Source organism: Carassius auratus, unplaced genomic scaffold, assembly GCF_003368295.1.
Source record: "Carassius auratus strain Wakin unplaced genomic scaffold, ASM336829v1 scaf_tig00217287, whole genome shotgun sequence".
Lineage (NCBI taxonomy): Eukaryota > Metazoa > Chordata > Actinopteri > Cypriniformes > Cyprinidae > Carassius > Carassius auratus.
The window spans coordinates 20,207-36,310 of NW_020528983.1; the positions used below are offsets into that span (position 1 = coordinate 20,207).

General features: G+C 44.5%; 13 non-coding genes across 13 annotated transcripts; all 13 read left to right on the forward strand.

Moving 5' to 3' along the window:
- The first annotated feature begins 8,662 nt into the window (after positions 1-8,662).
- On the forward strand, positions 8,663-8,744 carry trnal-aag (transfer RNA leucine (anticodon AAG)). The gene has a single exon. It is a non-coding gene; the product is annotated as a tRNA-Leu (tRNA).
- A 423-nt stretch (positions 8,745-9,167) lies between these two features.
- On the forward strand, positions 9,168-9,249 carry trnal-uag (transfer RNA leucine (anticodon UAG)). The gene has a single exon. It is a non-coding gene; the product is annotated as a tRNA-Leu (tRNA).
- A 384-nt stretch (positions 9,250-9,633) lies between these two features.
- Positions 9,634-9,715, forward strand: trnal-aag (transfer RNA leucine (anticodon AAG)). Its single transcript has one exon. It is a non-coding gene; the product is annotated as a tRNA-Leu (tRNA).
- Positions 9,716-10,138: 423 nt separating this feature from the next.
- Positions 10,139-10,220, forward strand: trnal-aag (transfer RNA leucine (anticodon AAG)). The gene has a single exon. It is a non-coding gene; the product is annotated as a tRNA-Leu (tRNA).
- Positions 10,221-11,083: 863 nt separating this feature from the next.
- trnal-uag (transfer RNA leucine (anticodon UAG)) lies at positions 11,084-11,164 on the forward strand. The gene has a single exon. It is a non-coding gene; the product is annotated as a tRNA-Leu (tRNA).
- A 243-nt stretch (positions 11,165-11,407) lies between these two features.
- On the forward strand, positions 11,408-11,489 carry trnal-uag (transfer RNA leucine (anticodon UAG)). Its single transcript has one exon. It is a non-coding gene; the product is annotated as a tRNA-Leu (tRNA).
- A 394-nt stretch (positions 11,490-11,883) lies between these two features.
- trnal-aag (transfer RNA leucine (anticodon AAG)) lies at positions 11,884-11,965 on the forward strand. The gene has a single exon. It is a non-coding gene; the product is annotated as a tRNA-Leu (tRNA).
- Positions 11,966-12,388: 423 nt separating this feature from the next.
- On the forward strand, positions 12,389-12,470 carry trnal-aag (transfer RNA leucine (anticodon AAG)). Its single transcript has one exon. It is a non-coding gene; the product is annotated as a tRNA-Leu (tRNA).
- Positions 12,471-13,334: 864 nt separating this feature from the next.
- On the forward strand, positions 13,335-13,415 carry trnal-uag (transfer RNA leucine (anticodon UAG)). Its single transcript has one exon. It is a non-coding gene; the product is annotated as a tRNA-Leu (tRNA).
- A 370-nt stretch (positions 13,416-13,785) lies between these two features.
- Positions 13,786-13,867, forward strand: trnal-uag (transfer RNA leucine (anticodon UAG)). Its single transcript has one exon. It is a non-coding gene; the product is annotated as a tRNA-Leu (tRNA).
- A 453-nt stretch (positions 13,868-14,320) lies between these two features.
- On the forward strand, positions 14,321-14,403 carry trnal-uag (transfer RNA leucine (anticodon UAG)). The gene has a single exon. It is a non-coding gene; the product is annotated as a tRNA-Leu (tRNA).
- Positions 14,404-14,773: 370 nt separating this feature from the next.
- trnal-uag (transfer RNA leucine (anticodon UAG)) lies at positions 14,774-14,856 on the forward strand. Its single transcript has one exon. It is a non-coding gene; the product is annotated as a tRNA-Leu (tRNA).
- An 893-nt stretch (positions 14,857-15,749) lies between these two features.
- Positions 15,750-15,831, forward strand: trnal-uag (transfer RNA leucine (anticodon UAG)). The gene has a single exon. It is a non-coding gene; the product is annotated as a tRNA-Leu (tRNA).
- The last annotated feature ends 273 nt before the right edge of the window (positions 15,832-16,104 follow it).

Here is a 16,104-nt window from a genome sequence, read left to right on the forward strand (position 1 = left end):
CAACTGAGCCTGGTTTCTCCCAGGGTTTTTTTCTCCATTCTGTCACCGATGGAGTTTCGGTTCCTTGCCACTGTCACCTCTGGCTTGCTTAGTTGGGGTCACTTCATCTACAGCGATATCATTGACTTGATTGCAAATATTTGCACAGACACTATTTAAACTGAACAGAGATGACATAACTGAATTCAATGATGAACTGCCTTTAACTATCATTTTGCATTATTAAGACACTGTTTTCCAAATGAATGTTGTTCAGTGCTTTGACACAATGTATTTTGTTTAAAGCGCTATATAAATAAAGGTGATTGATTGACTGATGATTCTTTGGAGGGCTTTCTTGTCTGCTACAGTGCAGCTGGAGTACAACACTGAAATGCAGTACATTAACACACTTTCTATGGTAGAGCGGTAAAAGGACACCATCAGCTTACACTCTAGGTTGTTCTTCCTGAGCACTCTGAGGAAGTAAAGTCTTTTCGATGGCTGCTGAAGCGGACCAAGACATGTCGTTGGATATGTGTACTCCCAAAATTCTGAAGGTGTGGACCCTTTTGCCATATTCCCTATTGAGTGAGGCTGGTTCAGTATGACGCCTCTTGAATTCCAGAATGAGCTTTTTTGTCTTAGAAGTGTTCACGGACAGAGTTATTTACAGAGCACCACTCTGGACTTCTCTGTAGGTTGTGTAACGGAAACAGGTCAATTTAGCTCAAAGGGAATCATTTAAGATTTTAAAGGGAATTTGAACAGAATCACTGTTTCACAGCTGATCACTGAGACGCCCTGCGATTCACTGAACGAGCCATTTAACATCAAATCTGCGCTGGATATTAATATCCAAAGTATAGTGAAAACACTATCAATTAGCACAGTAACAAGATTGGCAGTTTAAGACATTAACTTGTAAGCACAAAACACAAGATACTTCTCTTTTCAATATGAATAAGGCTTTATTAGATAAATCTAAGACATATAAACTAATCTAACACTAACGCACGCACTCAAACATTCACACAAGTTGCAGGAAGATCGAAAGTTAGGGAAAGAGGAGTTTAAGAGAATGGAAATATGGAATCCCAAGTTTACAGCAATACGTTAAATTGCATAGACATGAACAACCATCAATCACTTAATTGACGCTCGCATTGAGTTCCTCAATGGGGTTAAAATTATATTAGATACACCAGCACAAATGTCTGAGGATACATTGCCTTGGTTTCCTGTGAAGGGGAATCCCGTTGAAAGGGGTATCCCGATGTCTGATTGGCTGGAAGTTCAGTAGTCGCTGAAGTGACGTCTTGGGAAGCCCGTGGTTGTTGGGCGTTGGCTGAAGCGGAGTTGTGTGGCTGGTTGGTGTTGAAACGCGCAGACGAGGTCGACGTTACAAAACTTAACTCAGAACACGAAACTCTCAAACGGAAAAGAAAAGAAATAAAGTTTGACGAGACAAGGTTGTGTTCCTTCTCATCGTGACTAAGTAGCAGCAGGCTTGCAGGCCGAAGCACGCTGGAACCACGCTCAAAGAACAGTGATGACTAAACAGCATGGCTAGAAGCTACAAGCTAGCAGAAGCATAGCTAGAGACTAGAAACTGGCATGACTGATAGCAGCAGCATAGCTAGAGACTAAAAGCAAAGATTTTATGGTGTCCTAAGTTTTTAAACTGGCCTGTTGGCCACACCTCAAAAGTTGTCTTGACCAATCAGATATTGTCTTGGCTCGGGGGTATCATAAATCATATGTTTATCTTACCAAGCATGTGGTCCGAATTTTCCTACTCTGGCAGGGTCTAATTTTGGACATGATCCCTATAACACGAATATCATACATGGGACAAATAAATTATTGTCTGTACTAATTCAAGCAAGAAGATTCGATCACACACATACCAAACACAATTATGAATTGTTAAGCTATGCCATAGTTATTAAAAAAACATACACAATAAGTGATTAGAACATGATAGTCAAATGTGTGGGTTACACATAAATGAATATGGAGTGATGCGATGGACTGATTCATTTATAAGTCTTTTTGAGTTCATTCTGGTCCACATATGTGTACAAAAGCAGTTTCTTTGCCATTCTCATGACAAAGACTTCTGTGGAGAACAAAGGTTTAAAGCCCTTCCCCCCTTAGGAATTTCAGTCTGGTTCTGCTAGGTGGGGGGAAGTCAATGGAAGTGTTTAACTTGATCTCCTGGGTTTACATGTGATGTCCAGCGTTGCATTTCCATTACGAACAACACATTTGGCACCAAATTTCTCTTCTTCGAATTTAAATTGTAAATAATTGTTCTAGTCAGGCACGTGCACAGGTAGGGCTCAACCTGTGCAGAGCACATGCCCTTTTTGCCCTTACACCCCGAAGTGCCCTTTTTTTAGTGGTGTTTTTTTTCTTTTTTTTTTTATCAATGCTATTGGTCACCCTTTACGTCTGTCTGTCTGTTTTACTAATATTTCGCAAATGAAAGTTCTTAAAACGAGCTTGTGTAAATCTTATTGGATCCTCAAGCTGTCAGTAAGCTGATAACTCCGCCCCCTCTATATTCATTGAGTCAACACACAGTACAGTAGACACCAGCTGAGCTGAACAGTTTTGCGAAGGGTAAATAAATATCTTGTTGTTTGAATAAGTACTACTAAACACTATGTCTATAAAGGCTCATATTTTATTTATTGGATGTCTGTCTGACTGACTCACTGACTGAGAAATGTGGGACGTCGCCTGAGAGAGGGGGCTAGCATTTGCCATCTAGTCATAGCCAATACATAGCCAACACTTAAATAGCCTGTGCATACAGTAGCATTTCATCTTTAATAAAATGCGATTTTGGCCAAATGCATTTTACCACAGGAAAAACTGAGCGCTCCGTCTATATAGCTACAAAAACTAGTTTATAACATTAGATGAAAATGTAATGTGATGCCGGCAGGCGCCGTCGCCGTTTTAATGACGAAAAAAAAAATTAGCATTTGCACACATTTGCTGGTCAAAAACGATATATTGATAAGTAACAGAATAACATATAATTTGTTTTTACCATCGAGAAATCATAACAGGTGTGCCCCCCGCTGTTTCGTACTGGAACTTACACAAAGTGACGAGTGATCCTTGTCACCTAGATAACATATATTTCTAAGAAATTTCTTCTTTGATTTATGATTGCTGATACACTTAATTTATTAACATTTAGGCTAATCATGTTATAGTATACTCTCCGCTCGTCCTCACATGTATAAAATGTAGTAAAACATGGTTTTACTACAGTAATGTAGTAAAAAATTTTTTTTACAGAAGATCACTGTGAAATCTTTATATTTTATCATGCAGAATGTAATTCATGATTCATTCCAAGGCTTCGTTTATTTGATCCAAAATACAGCAAAAACAGTAATATTGTGTAATATTTTTAAAAATCTAAATAACTGTTTTCTATTTGAATATATTTTAAAATGTAATTTATTTTTGTGATCAAAGCTGAATTTTCAGCATCATTACATCAGTACTCTTCAGTGTCACGTGATCCTTCAGAAATGCTTTTCACTACAACTGTACTTTTCACACTATTCTTATTTATTTTTTCATTGCTGGCTTATTTTAGAGAAAGTGTAGTGAATAAGAGACCTTCAAGAGACCAACATCCCTGGTCCACCACAGTATCAAGTATTTTGCCAGGTAGGCGGTACATGTTGGATATGTTATAGTAACGGTATGGCTATAGTTTCTTATAATCTGGAATTGAGTTGGACATAATTACTTAAATTATATTAAGAAAGTTTGTCAAAAATACTTGACTCATTGCTCACCATCCCCTCTTCTCAATGTCATTCATAATCATGTTAACCAAATAATACAAATTAGCTTATAAAACCAAACAGAATAGCTAAAAAAAGAGAATATAATTTTTTCTTTGCAAAGTTCATAAAAAAAGTGCATAAAGTTCAATAAAAAAAGATTTTGGTTTCTGTTTGGTTTTATAAGCTAATTTGTATTATTTGGTTAACATGTTTATGTATGAGCCAAGTATTTTTCTTCTCTATAAATGCAATTTAAAAAAAAGGAGTACACAAGAGCAATTCACAAACACAGGACCCTACGAATATTTATGTTTATCTATATTATCGAATTATCTAATATTATTATTATTGTTGTTATTAATCGTGAATAAATCTAAAGCTTTTGAGACTTATTTTGTGTTATTGAATTTGTCATGAAGATTTGACCATTTCTTCCTTTTATGCAGGGTTACTAAATAATCTTGATATAAAAAAAAGGGAGGGGGGTGCCCCTTTTCAGTTTCAGCACATGCCCCTCAAAAGGTCTGTGCACGGCCCTGGTTCTAGTGGTGTTAATGTTGAAAGCTGTTGTGTTAACAAGTTGGTTGCTCATCTTGCTTGGGACTTGTGGCACAGAATGTTTTATGACTTCCTGAGGAATTCGGCTCCGTGTTTCACACACAGATTTGATAGACTCTTTAATTTGTCTGGTTCGACTCATTTCTGTTACAGTTGATTCATCATCTTCTGAGATGAGTCCAATCACTGTGGGATCATCTGCAAATTTGATGATGGTGTTGATCTGATGTGGATAATAATCACAATACAAGACAGAAATATTTATAAGCGTGTATTAATTTAGTAACGTATTTTATCTGTCATAAGTCTCATCTGGAGAGTATAGCATAAAAATATTAATGGTTATTGTTCAATAGCTTTTATAAAAATATAGAAATTATCATTATTTCTAAATGTGATATATATAGACTACTGTGACTACAAATAAACAGAAACAGACTTGACTGAATAAACAGGCTGTTTGTAATGCTTCACTTCTTTGTGACTAATTTTAAATCCTGATAAATTAATTCATTATGATTGATGTATCACTTATTATAGTAAAACATCGATGCTTTCAGATTTAAATATTTAACAAAACACGCAAACAAACAACCTCTTTTATAGTGTTCGTTTTGTGATCGTGCTAGTTGCAGTGACTCTTTAGTTTTCTTATAACTTCTCTTTCACGAGTTCACATCTACGTATATTAATACAGTAAGTTTATGCATATTTGGCGTGCTGTCCGGGTGGAGGGCTCCGAGCTCGGGATGTGGCCCGAACCCAGAGTACTCCCTACGGTTGTGGTAAGAGTAGTTGGATCTATAAGTGAGGAGAAATGGGGTGGAGGAGGGATGCTGAAAACTGTCAATGAACAGAGGTAGGTTCTGCTGTTATTTATACCTTGTCATGAGTTGATTACTGATTGGTCTCCACTTGTGATAATCAGGTTAATGAACTGCGACTTTTCCTCCTGAACTTTGTTATAAAACAGCATTTCACGAGTTCACATCTACGTATATTAATACAGTAAGTTTATGCGTATTTGGCGTGCTGTCCGGGTGGAGGGCTCCTAGCTTGGGATGTGGCCCGAACCCAGAGTACTTCCCCTAAAACAAGAGAGCAAAAGGACAGCCGCCGGACTATGAACCCCCCAAAACGCAGAGATTTGGCGGGCTGACGTTTTTAGAAGTATGTTCATTTGACCAGGAGATCTCGCGTTGCCTCTGGCAGAAGCAGAGGAGCAGGCAGGTCCTGTTGGTTAATAGTTGAGGAAGAAGCGGTTACGATGTCGGGAAGACAGGCTCCACTGTCTGCCTGCGAGGTGTAATGATGTATTGACTAGATGCGTAATGTGTCCGCTGGGAGGCTGAGGCTCGCTGGACACATAGAGGAAACAAATTATATACCTGCATCCACTGGAAGACTGGCTCGCTGGACGAAGAACAGAAAGAGATGGATGCATACTGCGTCCACTGGGAGACTGAGGCTCACTGGACGGGTAGAGGAAATGGATGGATATTTACAGTGTCCGCTAGGAGACTGAGGCTCGCTGGACAGGCAGGGGAAACCAAAAGATATTACTGCGTCCACTGGGAGACTAGTGCTCGCTGGACAGGCAGGGGAAACCAATAGGTATTACTGCGTCCGCTGGGAGACTGAGGATCGCTGGACAGGCAGGGGAAACCAATAGATATTACTGCGTCCGCTGGGAGACTGAGGCTCGCTGGACAGGCAGGGGAAACCAATAGATATTACTGCGTCCACTGGGAGACTGAGGCTCGCTGGACAGACAGGGGAAACCCATAGATATTTGTGTGTCCGGTGGGAGACTAGTGCTCGCTGGACAGGCAGGGGAAACCAATAGATATTACTGCGTCCGCTGGGAGACTGAGGATCGCTGGACAGGCAGGGGAAACCAATAGATATTACTGCGTCCGCTGGGAGACTGAGGCTCGCTGGACAGGCAGGGGAAACCAATAGATATTACTGCGTCCGCTGGGAGACTGAGGCTCGCTGGACAGACAGGGGAAACCAATAGATATTTGTGTGTCCGCTGGAAGACTAGTGCTCGCTGGACAGGCAGGGGAAACCAATAGATATTACTGCGTCCGCTGGGAGACTGAGGCTTGCTGGACAGACAGGGGAAACCAATAGATATTTGTGTGTCCGCTGGGAGACTAAGGCTCGCTGGACAGACAGAGGAACCAAATAGATATTTCTGTGTCCGCTGGGAGACTAGTGCTCGCTGGACCGACAGATGAGACAAATCGCTGGACGGATAAGGGAAAAGAAAAGATACATTAAAAAAATTTAAAAATTAAAATTTTTGATTATGTTTGAAAACGGCGGGTTATGCAGAGCTGAAAGATCGATTAAGAGATTTGACCCCGGAATTATCCAAGTAGCCGCTCCAATGGCTAATGCAACTGGGAATGTGGGGCATCAAAGCTGACCATGAACCCTTGTTGAAATTCACGTCGCCTATTGTGAAAACTGAACAGCTTATTTCAGTGAAATGGCTTAACAATGAAATCAGAATTATTATTTTTTTTTAAATGGGGGAGGTACAGAAAAGGCTCCTGCGGGAGCGACACTGCTGCAGCAGTGAGGAGATATGGAAGAGGCTCCTGCGGGAGCAGACACTGCTGCGGCAGTGGGGAGATACGGAAAAGGCTCCTGTGGGAGCAGCTCTGCATTTAACCCAAGTGCACACACAGCAGTGAACATGCACACACCATGAACGCACACCCGGAGCAGTGGGCAACTATTTATGCTGCGGCGCCCGGGGAGCAGTTGGGGGTTCAGTGCCTTGCTCAAGGACACCTCAGTCATGGTATAGCCGGGCTGTGATTCGAACCCACAACCCTAGGGTTAGGAGTCCACTCTCTAACCACTGGGCCCTGACTTCCCCCTCCTTGACTGTGGGAAGAGTAGACAGGTTAGTAACATTTGATGGGGCAACCTTAAAATGAATGCATAGCCTACTGTGTTGCCAGCTTAGCAATTGGTTGCCTAATTTGACAATTCCTTAAGCTTTATCCACAAAAAGAATCACTCCTCTTGTTTTGGCCTTCAGGCCTTTTTTAAACAGCCTCCAAACTGCATACTAGAGCTGCAATTAACGATTATTATTATTTTTTTTATTTTTTTTGCGCTAATGATATGTACAACTTCTAATATTATATTTCAACCTTTGTTCATTTTCAACCAATGTGGTGGAAGTTTTTACAGTATAAAATAATAGAGGCAAAGAAAATTATTTTACTATTGTAAATATGAGTTTATGATAGCGTTTATAATTAAACCACGGTAGCAATAAATTTACCGTTGTCTGAGACGTCATGAAATGTTCTTTAGCATCACAACCATAGAATGTAGTCAGTGTTCTGCTAAGGCTTAGCATGGTTTGCAGAGATCTGGAGCTGATTCAGGGTAGCTCGGTGGTTTGTGACTGTTGTCTCGCGGCGCGCTGTCTTTTAATGGGCCGTTCACATATCACATCTTTTGTGCGCTCAAGTTCGTCATTTCTTCCAGGCACGTCCGCACCGCATCGAGTTGAAAACATGTCAACTTTTCAGAATGCCGCAGCGCAAGAATATCAGATCTGAACCAGGAAGTTGGTCAACAGATCACAGGGTAAACAGTTAAACTGCATGGAGACACCGGAGAGCGCATAGATGTTTTCTCTGAGGTGCTAGCTCATCGCAGTTGTGCTGCCGTGGTACACTACATCGATTTTGCAAAGGGAACAAAGAGCCATTTTATTTGTCCTCTGTTTAAAGTATTCTCATACTTTTAATAACAGTGGTCTCTGTTTGTGATAGAATGCAACTTTCTTCATTTGCAGTATGCCATTATGCGAGATGTAAACAGTGTGACGTGTCGTTGCAGCACTAATTAGGCGTGGGTTCGAATCCCACCGCTGCCAGCTGTGGTTTTAATTACAGAGGCCCTGTGTGTACTCGATGAAGGTTCTGAAAACGTGGTGAGAGTACACTTTGCCTTTCAGCGGCCAGGTGCTCAGCCTATCTCCTTTCTGCTAAAGCAGTCAGACTGAGTCCTGCTCCCGGGGCACTGTTCTCCTCTGTGGTTAAGTGACTACTGAAAGTTTCATTGCTGACGATTTTAGTCAATCCTGTGTTGATCTGTTCTTCAGAACTCGCCTCAGACTTGCTGTGACAGCAACATTGCCGCAAGCCCTAACCTGCTAGGGATCAGGTTTGTTTTACGAAAAACAGGATTAGAATGCAGCTTTTCGCCCTAGTCAGCATCAGGGAGGCCTTTCCACCGGTCTTAGCGAGCCGGAGAGGGCAGGAGTGCAGGGTAGCGTGGCTGAGCGGTCCAAGGCGCTGTATTAAGGCTCCAGTCTCTTCGGGGGCGTGGGTTCGAATCCCACCGCTGCCAGTAGATGCTTTTGGAAGACTGCTGTGGCTGCGCAAAGTGATGCTGCGTGAACGTCCAAATTCAGCCGCTTTTACATTCCTTGCAATTTAGCCAAGTCGGTGCTGAAAGCCTGTCACGGCCTCTGCTCCTTCCTTACAGATGCACCGTGTTGAAGCAGGGACGTCAATAGTTTACAATCACAGTGAAGTTACTTCAAAACAGGAAAAATTGCTTGAATAAAATAACAGTGGAAAGCAATAAGTAGGCAAAAGGATGGAAACAGACAGTTTTACTCATTGAAAAAAATAACAGTGGAAAGCAATAAGTAGGCAAAAGGATGGAAACAGCCAGTTTTACTCATTGAAAAGGGCTTAGTGTGGTAGCGTTGCCTCTATTTCCGGAAGGTGGAAGGCGGAAAAAGGAATGGAAAGAAACTATCAACCTGGTAGCTTGGCCGAGTGGTCTAAGGCGCTGGATTTAGGCTCCGGTCTCTCTGGGGGCGTGGGTTCGAATCCCACCGCTGCCAGCTGTGGTTTTAATTACAGAGGCCCTGTGTGTACTCGATGAAGGTTCTGAAAACGTGGTGAGAGTACACTTTGCCTTTCAGCTCAGCCTATCTCCTTTCTGCTAAAGCAGTCAGACTGAGTCCTGCTCCCGGGGCACTGTTCTCCTCTGTGGTTAAGTGACTACTGAAAGTTTCATTGCTGACGATTTTAGTCAATCCTGTGTTGATCTGTTCTTCAGAACTCGCCTCAGACTTGCTGTGACAGCAACATTGCCGCAAGCCCTAACCTGCTAGGGATCAGGTTTGTTTTACGAAAAACAGGATTAGAATGCAGCTTTTCGCCCTAGTCAGCATCAGGGAGGCCTTTCCACCGGTCTTAGCGAGCCGGAGAGCGCAGGAGTGCAGGGTAGCGTGGCCGAGCGGTCCAAGGCGCTGGATTAAGGCTCCAGTCTCTTCGGGGGCGTGGGTTCGAATCCCACCGCTGCCAGTAGATTCTTTTGGAAGACTGCTGTGGCTGCGCGAAGTGATGCTGCGTGAACGTCCAAATTCAGCCGCTTTTACATTCCTTGCAATTTAGCCAAGTCGGTGCTGAAAGCCTGTCACGGCCTCTGCTCCTTCCTTACAGATGCACCGTGTTGAAGCAGGGACGTCAATAGTTTACAATCACAGTGAAGTTACTTCAAAACAGGAAAAATCGCTTGAATAAAATAACAGTGGAAAGCAATAAGTAGGCAAAACGATGGAAACAGCCAGATTTACTCATTGAAAAAAATAACAGTGGAAAGCAATAAGTAGGCAAAAGGATGGAAACAGACAGTTTTACTCATTGAAAAGGGCTTAGTGTGGTAGCGTTGCCTCTATTTCCGGAAGGTGGAAGGCGGAAAAAGGAATGGAAAGAAACTATCAACCTGGTAGCGTGGCCGAGCGGTCCAAGGCGCTGGATTAAGGCTCCAGTCTCTTCGGGGGCATGGGTTCGAATCCCACCGCTGCCAGTAGATGCTTTTGGAAGACTGCTGTGGCTGCGCAAAGTGATGCTGCGTGAACGTCCAAATTCAGCCGCTTATACATTCCTTGCAATTTAGCCAAGTCGGTGCTGAAAGCCTGTCACGGCCACTGCTCCTTCCTTACAGATGCACCGTGTTGAAGCAGGGACGTCAATAGTTTACAATCACAGTGAAGTTACTTCAAAACAGGAAAAATCGCTTGAATAAAATAACAGTGGAAAGCAATAAGTAGGCAAAAGGATGGAAACAGCCAGTTTTACTCATTGAAAAAAATAACAGTGGAAAGCAATAAGTAGGCAAAAGGATGGAAACAGCCAGTTTTACTCATTGAAAAGGGCTTAGTGTGGTAGCGTTGTTGTTCTTCTCTCTGGGGGCGTGGGTTCGAATCCCACCGCTGCCAGCTGTGGTTTTAATTACAGAGGCCCTGTGTGTACTCGATGAAGTTTCTGAAAACGTGGTGAGAGTACACTTTGCCTTTCAGCGGCCAGGTGCTCAGCCTATCTCCTTTCTGCTAAAGCAGTCAGACTGAGTCCTGCTCCCGGGGCACTGTTCTCTGTGGTTAAGTGACTACTGAAAGTTTCATTGCTGACGATTTTAGTCAATCCTGTGTTGATCTGTTCTTCAGAACTCGCCTCAGACTTGCTGTGACAGCAACATTGCCGCAAGCCCTAACCTGCTAGGGATCAGGTTTGTTTTACGAAAAACAGGATTAGAATGCAGCTTTTCGCCCTAGTCAGCATCAGGGAGGCCTTGATGAGTTTTACTCATTGAAAAGGGCTTAGTGTGGTAGCGTTGCCTCTATTTCCGGAAGGTGGAAGGCGGAAAAAGGAATGGAAAGAAACTATCAACCTGGTAGCGTGGCCGAGTGGTCTAAGGCACTGGATTTAGGCTCCAGTCTCTCTGGGGCGTGGGTTCGAATCCCACCGCTGCCAGCTGTGGTTTTAATTACAGAGGCCCTGTGTGTACTCGATGAAGGTTCTGAAAACGTGGTGAGAGTACACTTTGCCTTTCAGCGGCCAGGTAGCCAGGAAAAAAATTAACAGTGGAAAGCAATAAGTAGGCAAAAGGATGGAAACAGCCAGTTTTACTCATTGAAAAGGGCTTAGTGTGGTAGCGTTGCCTCTATTTCCGGAAGGTGGAAGGCGGAAAAAGGAATGGAAAGAAACTATCAACCTGGTAGCGTGGCCGAGTGGTCTAAGGCGCTGGATTTAGGCTCCAGTCTCTCTGGGGGCGTGGGTTCGAATCCCACCGCTGCCAGCTGTGGTTTTAATTACAGAGGCCCTGTGTGTACTCGATGAAGGTTCTGAAAACGTGGTGAGAGTACACTTTGCCTTTCAGCGGCCAGGTGCTCAGCCTATCTCCTTTCTGCTAAAGCAGTCAGACTGAGTCCTGCTCCCGGGGCACTGTTCTCCTCTGTGGTTAAGTGACTACTGAAAGTTTCATTGCTGACGATTTTAGTCAATCCTGTGTTGATCTGTTCTTCAGAACTCGCCTCAGACTTGCTGTGACAGCAACATTGCCGCAAGCCCTAACCTGCTAGGGATCAGGTTTGTTTTACGAAAAACAGGATTAGAATGCAGCTTTTCGCCCTAGTCAGCATCAGGGAGGCCTTTCCACCGGTCTTAGCGAGCCGGAGAGCGCAGGAGTGCAGGGTAGCGTGGCCGAGCGGTCCAAGGCGCTGGATTAAGGCTCCAGTCTTTTCGGGGGCGTGGGTTCGAATCCCACCGCTGCCAGTAGATGCTTTTGGAAGACTGCTGTGGCTGCGCGAAGTGATGCTGCGTGAACGTCCAAATTCAGCCGCTTTTACATTCCTTGCAATTTAGCCAAGTCGGTGCTGAAAGCCTGTCACGGCCTCTGCTCCTTCCTTACAGATGCACCGTGTTGAAGCAGGGACGTCAATAGTTTACAATCACAGTGAAGTTACTTCAAAACAGGAAAAATCGCTTGAATAAAATAACAGTGGAAAGCAATAAGTAGGCAAAACGATGGAAACAGCCAGATTTACTCATTGAAAAAAATAACAGTGGAAAGCAATAAGTAGGCAAAAGGATGGAAACAGACAGTTTTACTCATTGAAAAGGGCTTAGTGTGGTAGCGTTGCCTCTATTTCCGGAAGGTGGAAGGCGGAAAAAGGAATGGAAAGAAGCTATCAACCTGGTAGCGTGGCCGAGCGGTCCAAGGCGCTGGATTAAGGCTCCAGTCTCTTCGGGGGCGTGGGTTCGAATCCCACCGCTGCCAGTAGATGCTTTTGGAAGACTGCTGTGGCTGCGCAAAGTGATGCTGCGTGAACGTCCAAATTCAGCCGCTTATACATTCCTTGCAATTTAGCCAAGTCGGTGCTGAAAGCCTGTCACGGCCTCTGCTCCTTCCTTACAGATGCACCGTGTTGAAGCAGGGACGTCAATAGTTTACAATCACAGTGAAGTTACTTCAAAACAGGAAAAATCGCTTGAATAAAATAACAGTGGAAAGCAATAAGTAGGCAAAAGGATGGAAACAGCCAGTTTTACTCATTGAAAAAAATAACAGTGGAAAGCAATAAGTAGGCAAAAGGATGGAAACAGCCAGTTTTACTCATTTAAAAGGGCTTAGTGTGGTAGCGTTGTTGTTCTTCTCTCTGGGGGCGTGGGTTCGAATCCCACCGCTGCCAGCTGTGGTTTTTAATTACAGAGGCCCTGTGTGTACTCGATGAAGTTTCTGAAAACGTGGTGAGAGTACACTTTGCCTTTCAGCGGCCAGGTGCTCAGCCTATCTCCTTTCTGCTAAAGCAGTCAGACTGAGTCCTGCTCCCGGGGCACTGTTCTCTGTGGTTAAGTGACTTACTGAAAGTTTCATTGCTGACGATTTTAGTCAATCCTGTGTTGATCTGTTCTTCAGAACTCGACTCAGACTTGCTGTGACAGCAACATTGCCGCAAGCCCTAACCTGCTAGGGATCAGGTTTGTTTTACGAAAAACAGGATTAGAATGCAGCTTTTCGCCCTAGTCAGCATCAGGGAGGCCTTGATGAGTTTTACTCATTGAAAAGGGCTTAGTGTGGTAGCGTTGCCTCTATTTCCGGAAGGTGGAAGGCGGAAAAGGAATGGAAAGAAACTATCAACCTGGTAGCGTGGCCGAGTGGTCTAAGGCGCTGGATTTAGGCTCCAGTCTCTCTGGGGGCGTGGGTTCGAATCCACCGCTGCCAGCTGTGGTTTTAATTACAGAGGCCCTGTGTGTACTCGATGAAGGTTCTGAAAACGTGGTGAGAGTACACTTTGCCTTTCAGCGGCCAGGTAGCCAGGAAAAAAATAACAGTGGAAAGCAATAAGTAGGGCAAAAGGATGGAAACTTGGTGTTCAGACTTGCTGTGACAGCAACATTGCCGCAAGCCCTAACCTGCTAGGGATCAGGTTTGTTTTACGAAAAACAGGATTAGAATGCAGCTTTTCGCCCTAGTCAGCATCAGGGAGGCCTTGATGAGTTTTACTCATTGAAAAGGGCTTAGTGTGGTAGCGTTGCCTCTATTTCCGGAAGGTGGAAGGCGGAAAAAAGGAATGGAAAGAAACTATCAACCTGGTAGCGTGGCCGAGTGGTCTAAGGCGCTGGATTTAGGCTCCAGTCTCTCTGGGGGCGTGGGTTCGAATCCCACCGCTGTCAGCTGTGGTTTTAATTACAGAGGCCCTGTGTGTACTCGATGAAGGTTCTGAAAACGTGGTGAGAGTACACTTTGCCTTTCAGCGGCCAGGTGCTCAGCCTATCTCCTTTCTGCTAAAGCAGTCAGACTGAGTCCTGCTCCCGGGGCACTGTTCTCCTCTGTGGTTAAGTGACTACTGAAAGTTTCATTGCTGACGATTTTAGTCAATCCTGTGTTGATCTGTTCTTCAGAACTCGACTCAGACTTGCTGTGACAGCAACATTGCCGCAAGCCCTAACCTGCTAGGGATCAGGTTTGTTTACGAAAAACAGGATTAGAATGCAGCTTTTCGCCCTAGTCAGCATCAGGGAGGCCTTGATGAGTTTTACTCATTGAAAAGGGCTTAGTGTGGTAGCGTTGCCTCTATTTCCGGAAGGTGGAAGGCGGAAAAAGGAATGGAAAGAAACTATCAACCTGGTAGCGTGGCCGAGTGGTCTAAGGCGCTGGATTTAGGCTCCAGTCTCTCTGGGGGCGTGGGTTCGAATCCCACCGCCTGCCAGCTGTGGTTTTAATTACAGAGGCCCTGTGTGTACTCGATGAAGGTTCTGAAAACGTGGTGAGAGTACACTTTGCCTTTCAGCGGCCAGGTAGCCAGGAAAAAAATAACAGTGGAAAGCAATAAGTAGGCAAAAGGATGGAAACTTGGTGTTCAGACTTGCTGTGACAGCAACATTGCCGCAAGCCCTAACCTGCTAGGGATCAGGTTTGTTTTTACGAAAAACAGGATTAGAATGCAGCTTTTCGCCCTAGTCAGCAATCAGGGAGGCCTTGATGAGTTTTACTCATTGAAAAGGGCTTAGTGTGGTAGCGTTGCCTCTATTTCCGGAAGGTGGAAGGCGGAAAAAGGAATGGAAAGAAACTATCAACCTGGTAGCGTGGCCGAGTGGTCTAAGGCGCTGGATTTAGGCTCCAGTCTCTCTGGGGGCGTGGGTTCGAATCCCCACCGCTGTCAGCTGTGGTTTTAATTACAGAGGCCCTGTGTGTACTCGATGAAGGTTCTGAAAACGTGGTGAGAGTACACTTTGCCTTTCAGCGGCCAGGTGCTCAGCCTATCTCCTTTCTGCTAAAGCAGTCAGACTGAGTCCTGCTCCGGGGCACTGTTCTCCTCTGTGGTTAAGTGACTACTGAAAGTTTCATTGCTGACGATTTTAGTCAATCCCTGTGTTGATCTGTTCTTCAGAACTCGCCTCAGACTTGCTGTGACAGCAACATTGCCGCAAGCCCTAACCTGCTAGGGATCAGGTTTGTTTTACGAAAAACAGGATTAGAATGCAGCTTTTCGCCCTAGTCAGCATCAGGGAGGCCTTTCCACCGGTCTTAGCGAGCCGGAGAGGGCAGGAGTGCAGGGTAGCGTGGCTGAGCGGTCCAAGGCGCTGTATTAAGGCTCCAGTCTCTTCGGGGCGTGGGTTCGAATCCCACCGCTGCAGTAGATGCTTTTGGAAGACTGCTGTGGTGCGCAAAGTGATGCTGCGTGAACGTCCAAATTCAGCCGCTTTACATTCCTTGCAATTTAGCAAGTCGGTGCTGAAAGCCTGTCACGGCCTCTGCTCCTTCCTTACAGATGCACCGTGTTGAAGCAGGGACGTCAATAGTTTACAATCACAGTGAAGTTACTTCAAAACAGGAAAAATTGCTTGAATAAAATAACAGTGGAGCAATAAGTAGGCAAAAGGATGGAAACAGACAGTTTTACTCATTGAAAAAAATAACAGTGGAAAGCAATAAGTAGGCAAAAGGATGGAAACAGCCAGTTTTACTCATTGAAAAGGGCTTAGTGTGGTAGCGTTGCCTCTATTTCCGGAAGGTGGAAGGCGGAAAAAAGGAATGGAAAGAAACTATCAACCTGGTAGCTTGGCCGAGTGGTCTAAGGCGCTGGATTTAGGCTCCGGTCTCTCTGGGGGCGTGGGTTCGAATCCCACCGCTGCCAGCTGTGGTTTTAATTACAGAGGCCCTGTGTGTACTCGATGAAGGTTCTGAAAAACGTGGTGAGAGTACTTTGCCTTTCAGCTCAGCTATCTCCTTTCTGCTAAAGCAGTCAGACTGAGTCTGCTCCCGGGGCACTGTTCTCCTCTGTGGTTAAGTGACTACTGAAAGTTTCATTGCTGACGATTTTAGTCATCCTGTGTTGATCTGTTCTTCAGAACTCGCCTCAGACTTGCTGTGACAGCAACATTGCCGCAAGCCCTAACCTGCTAGGGAT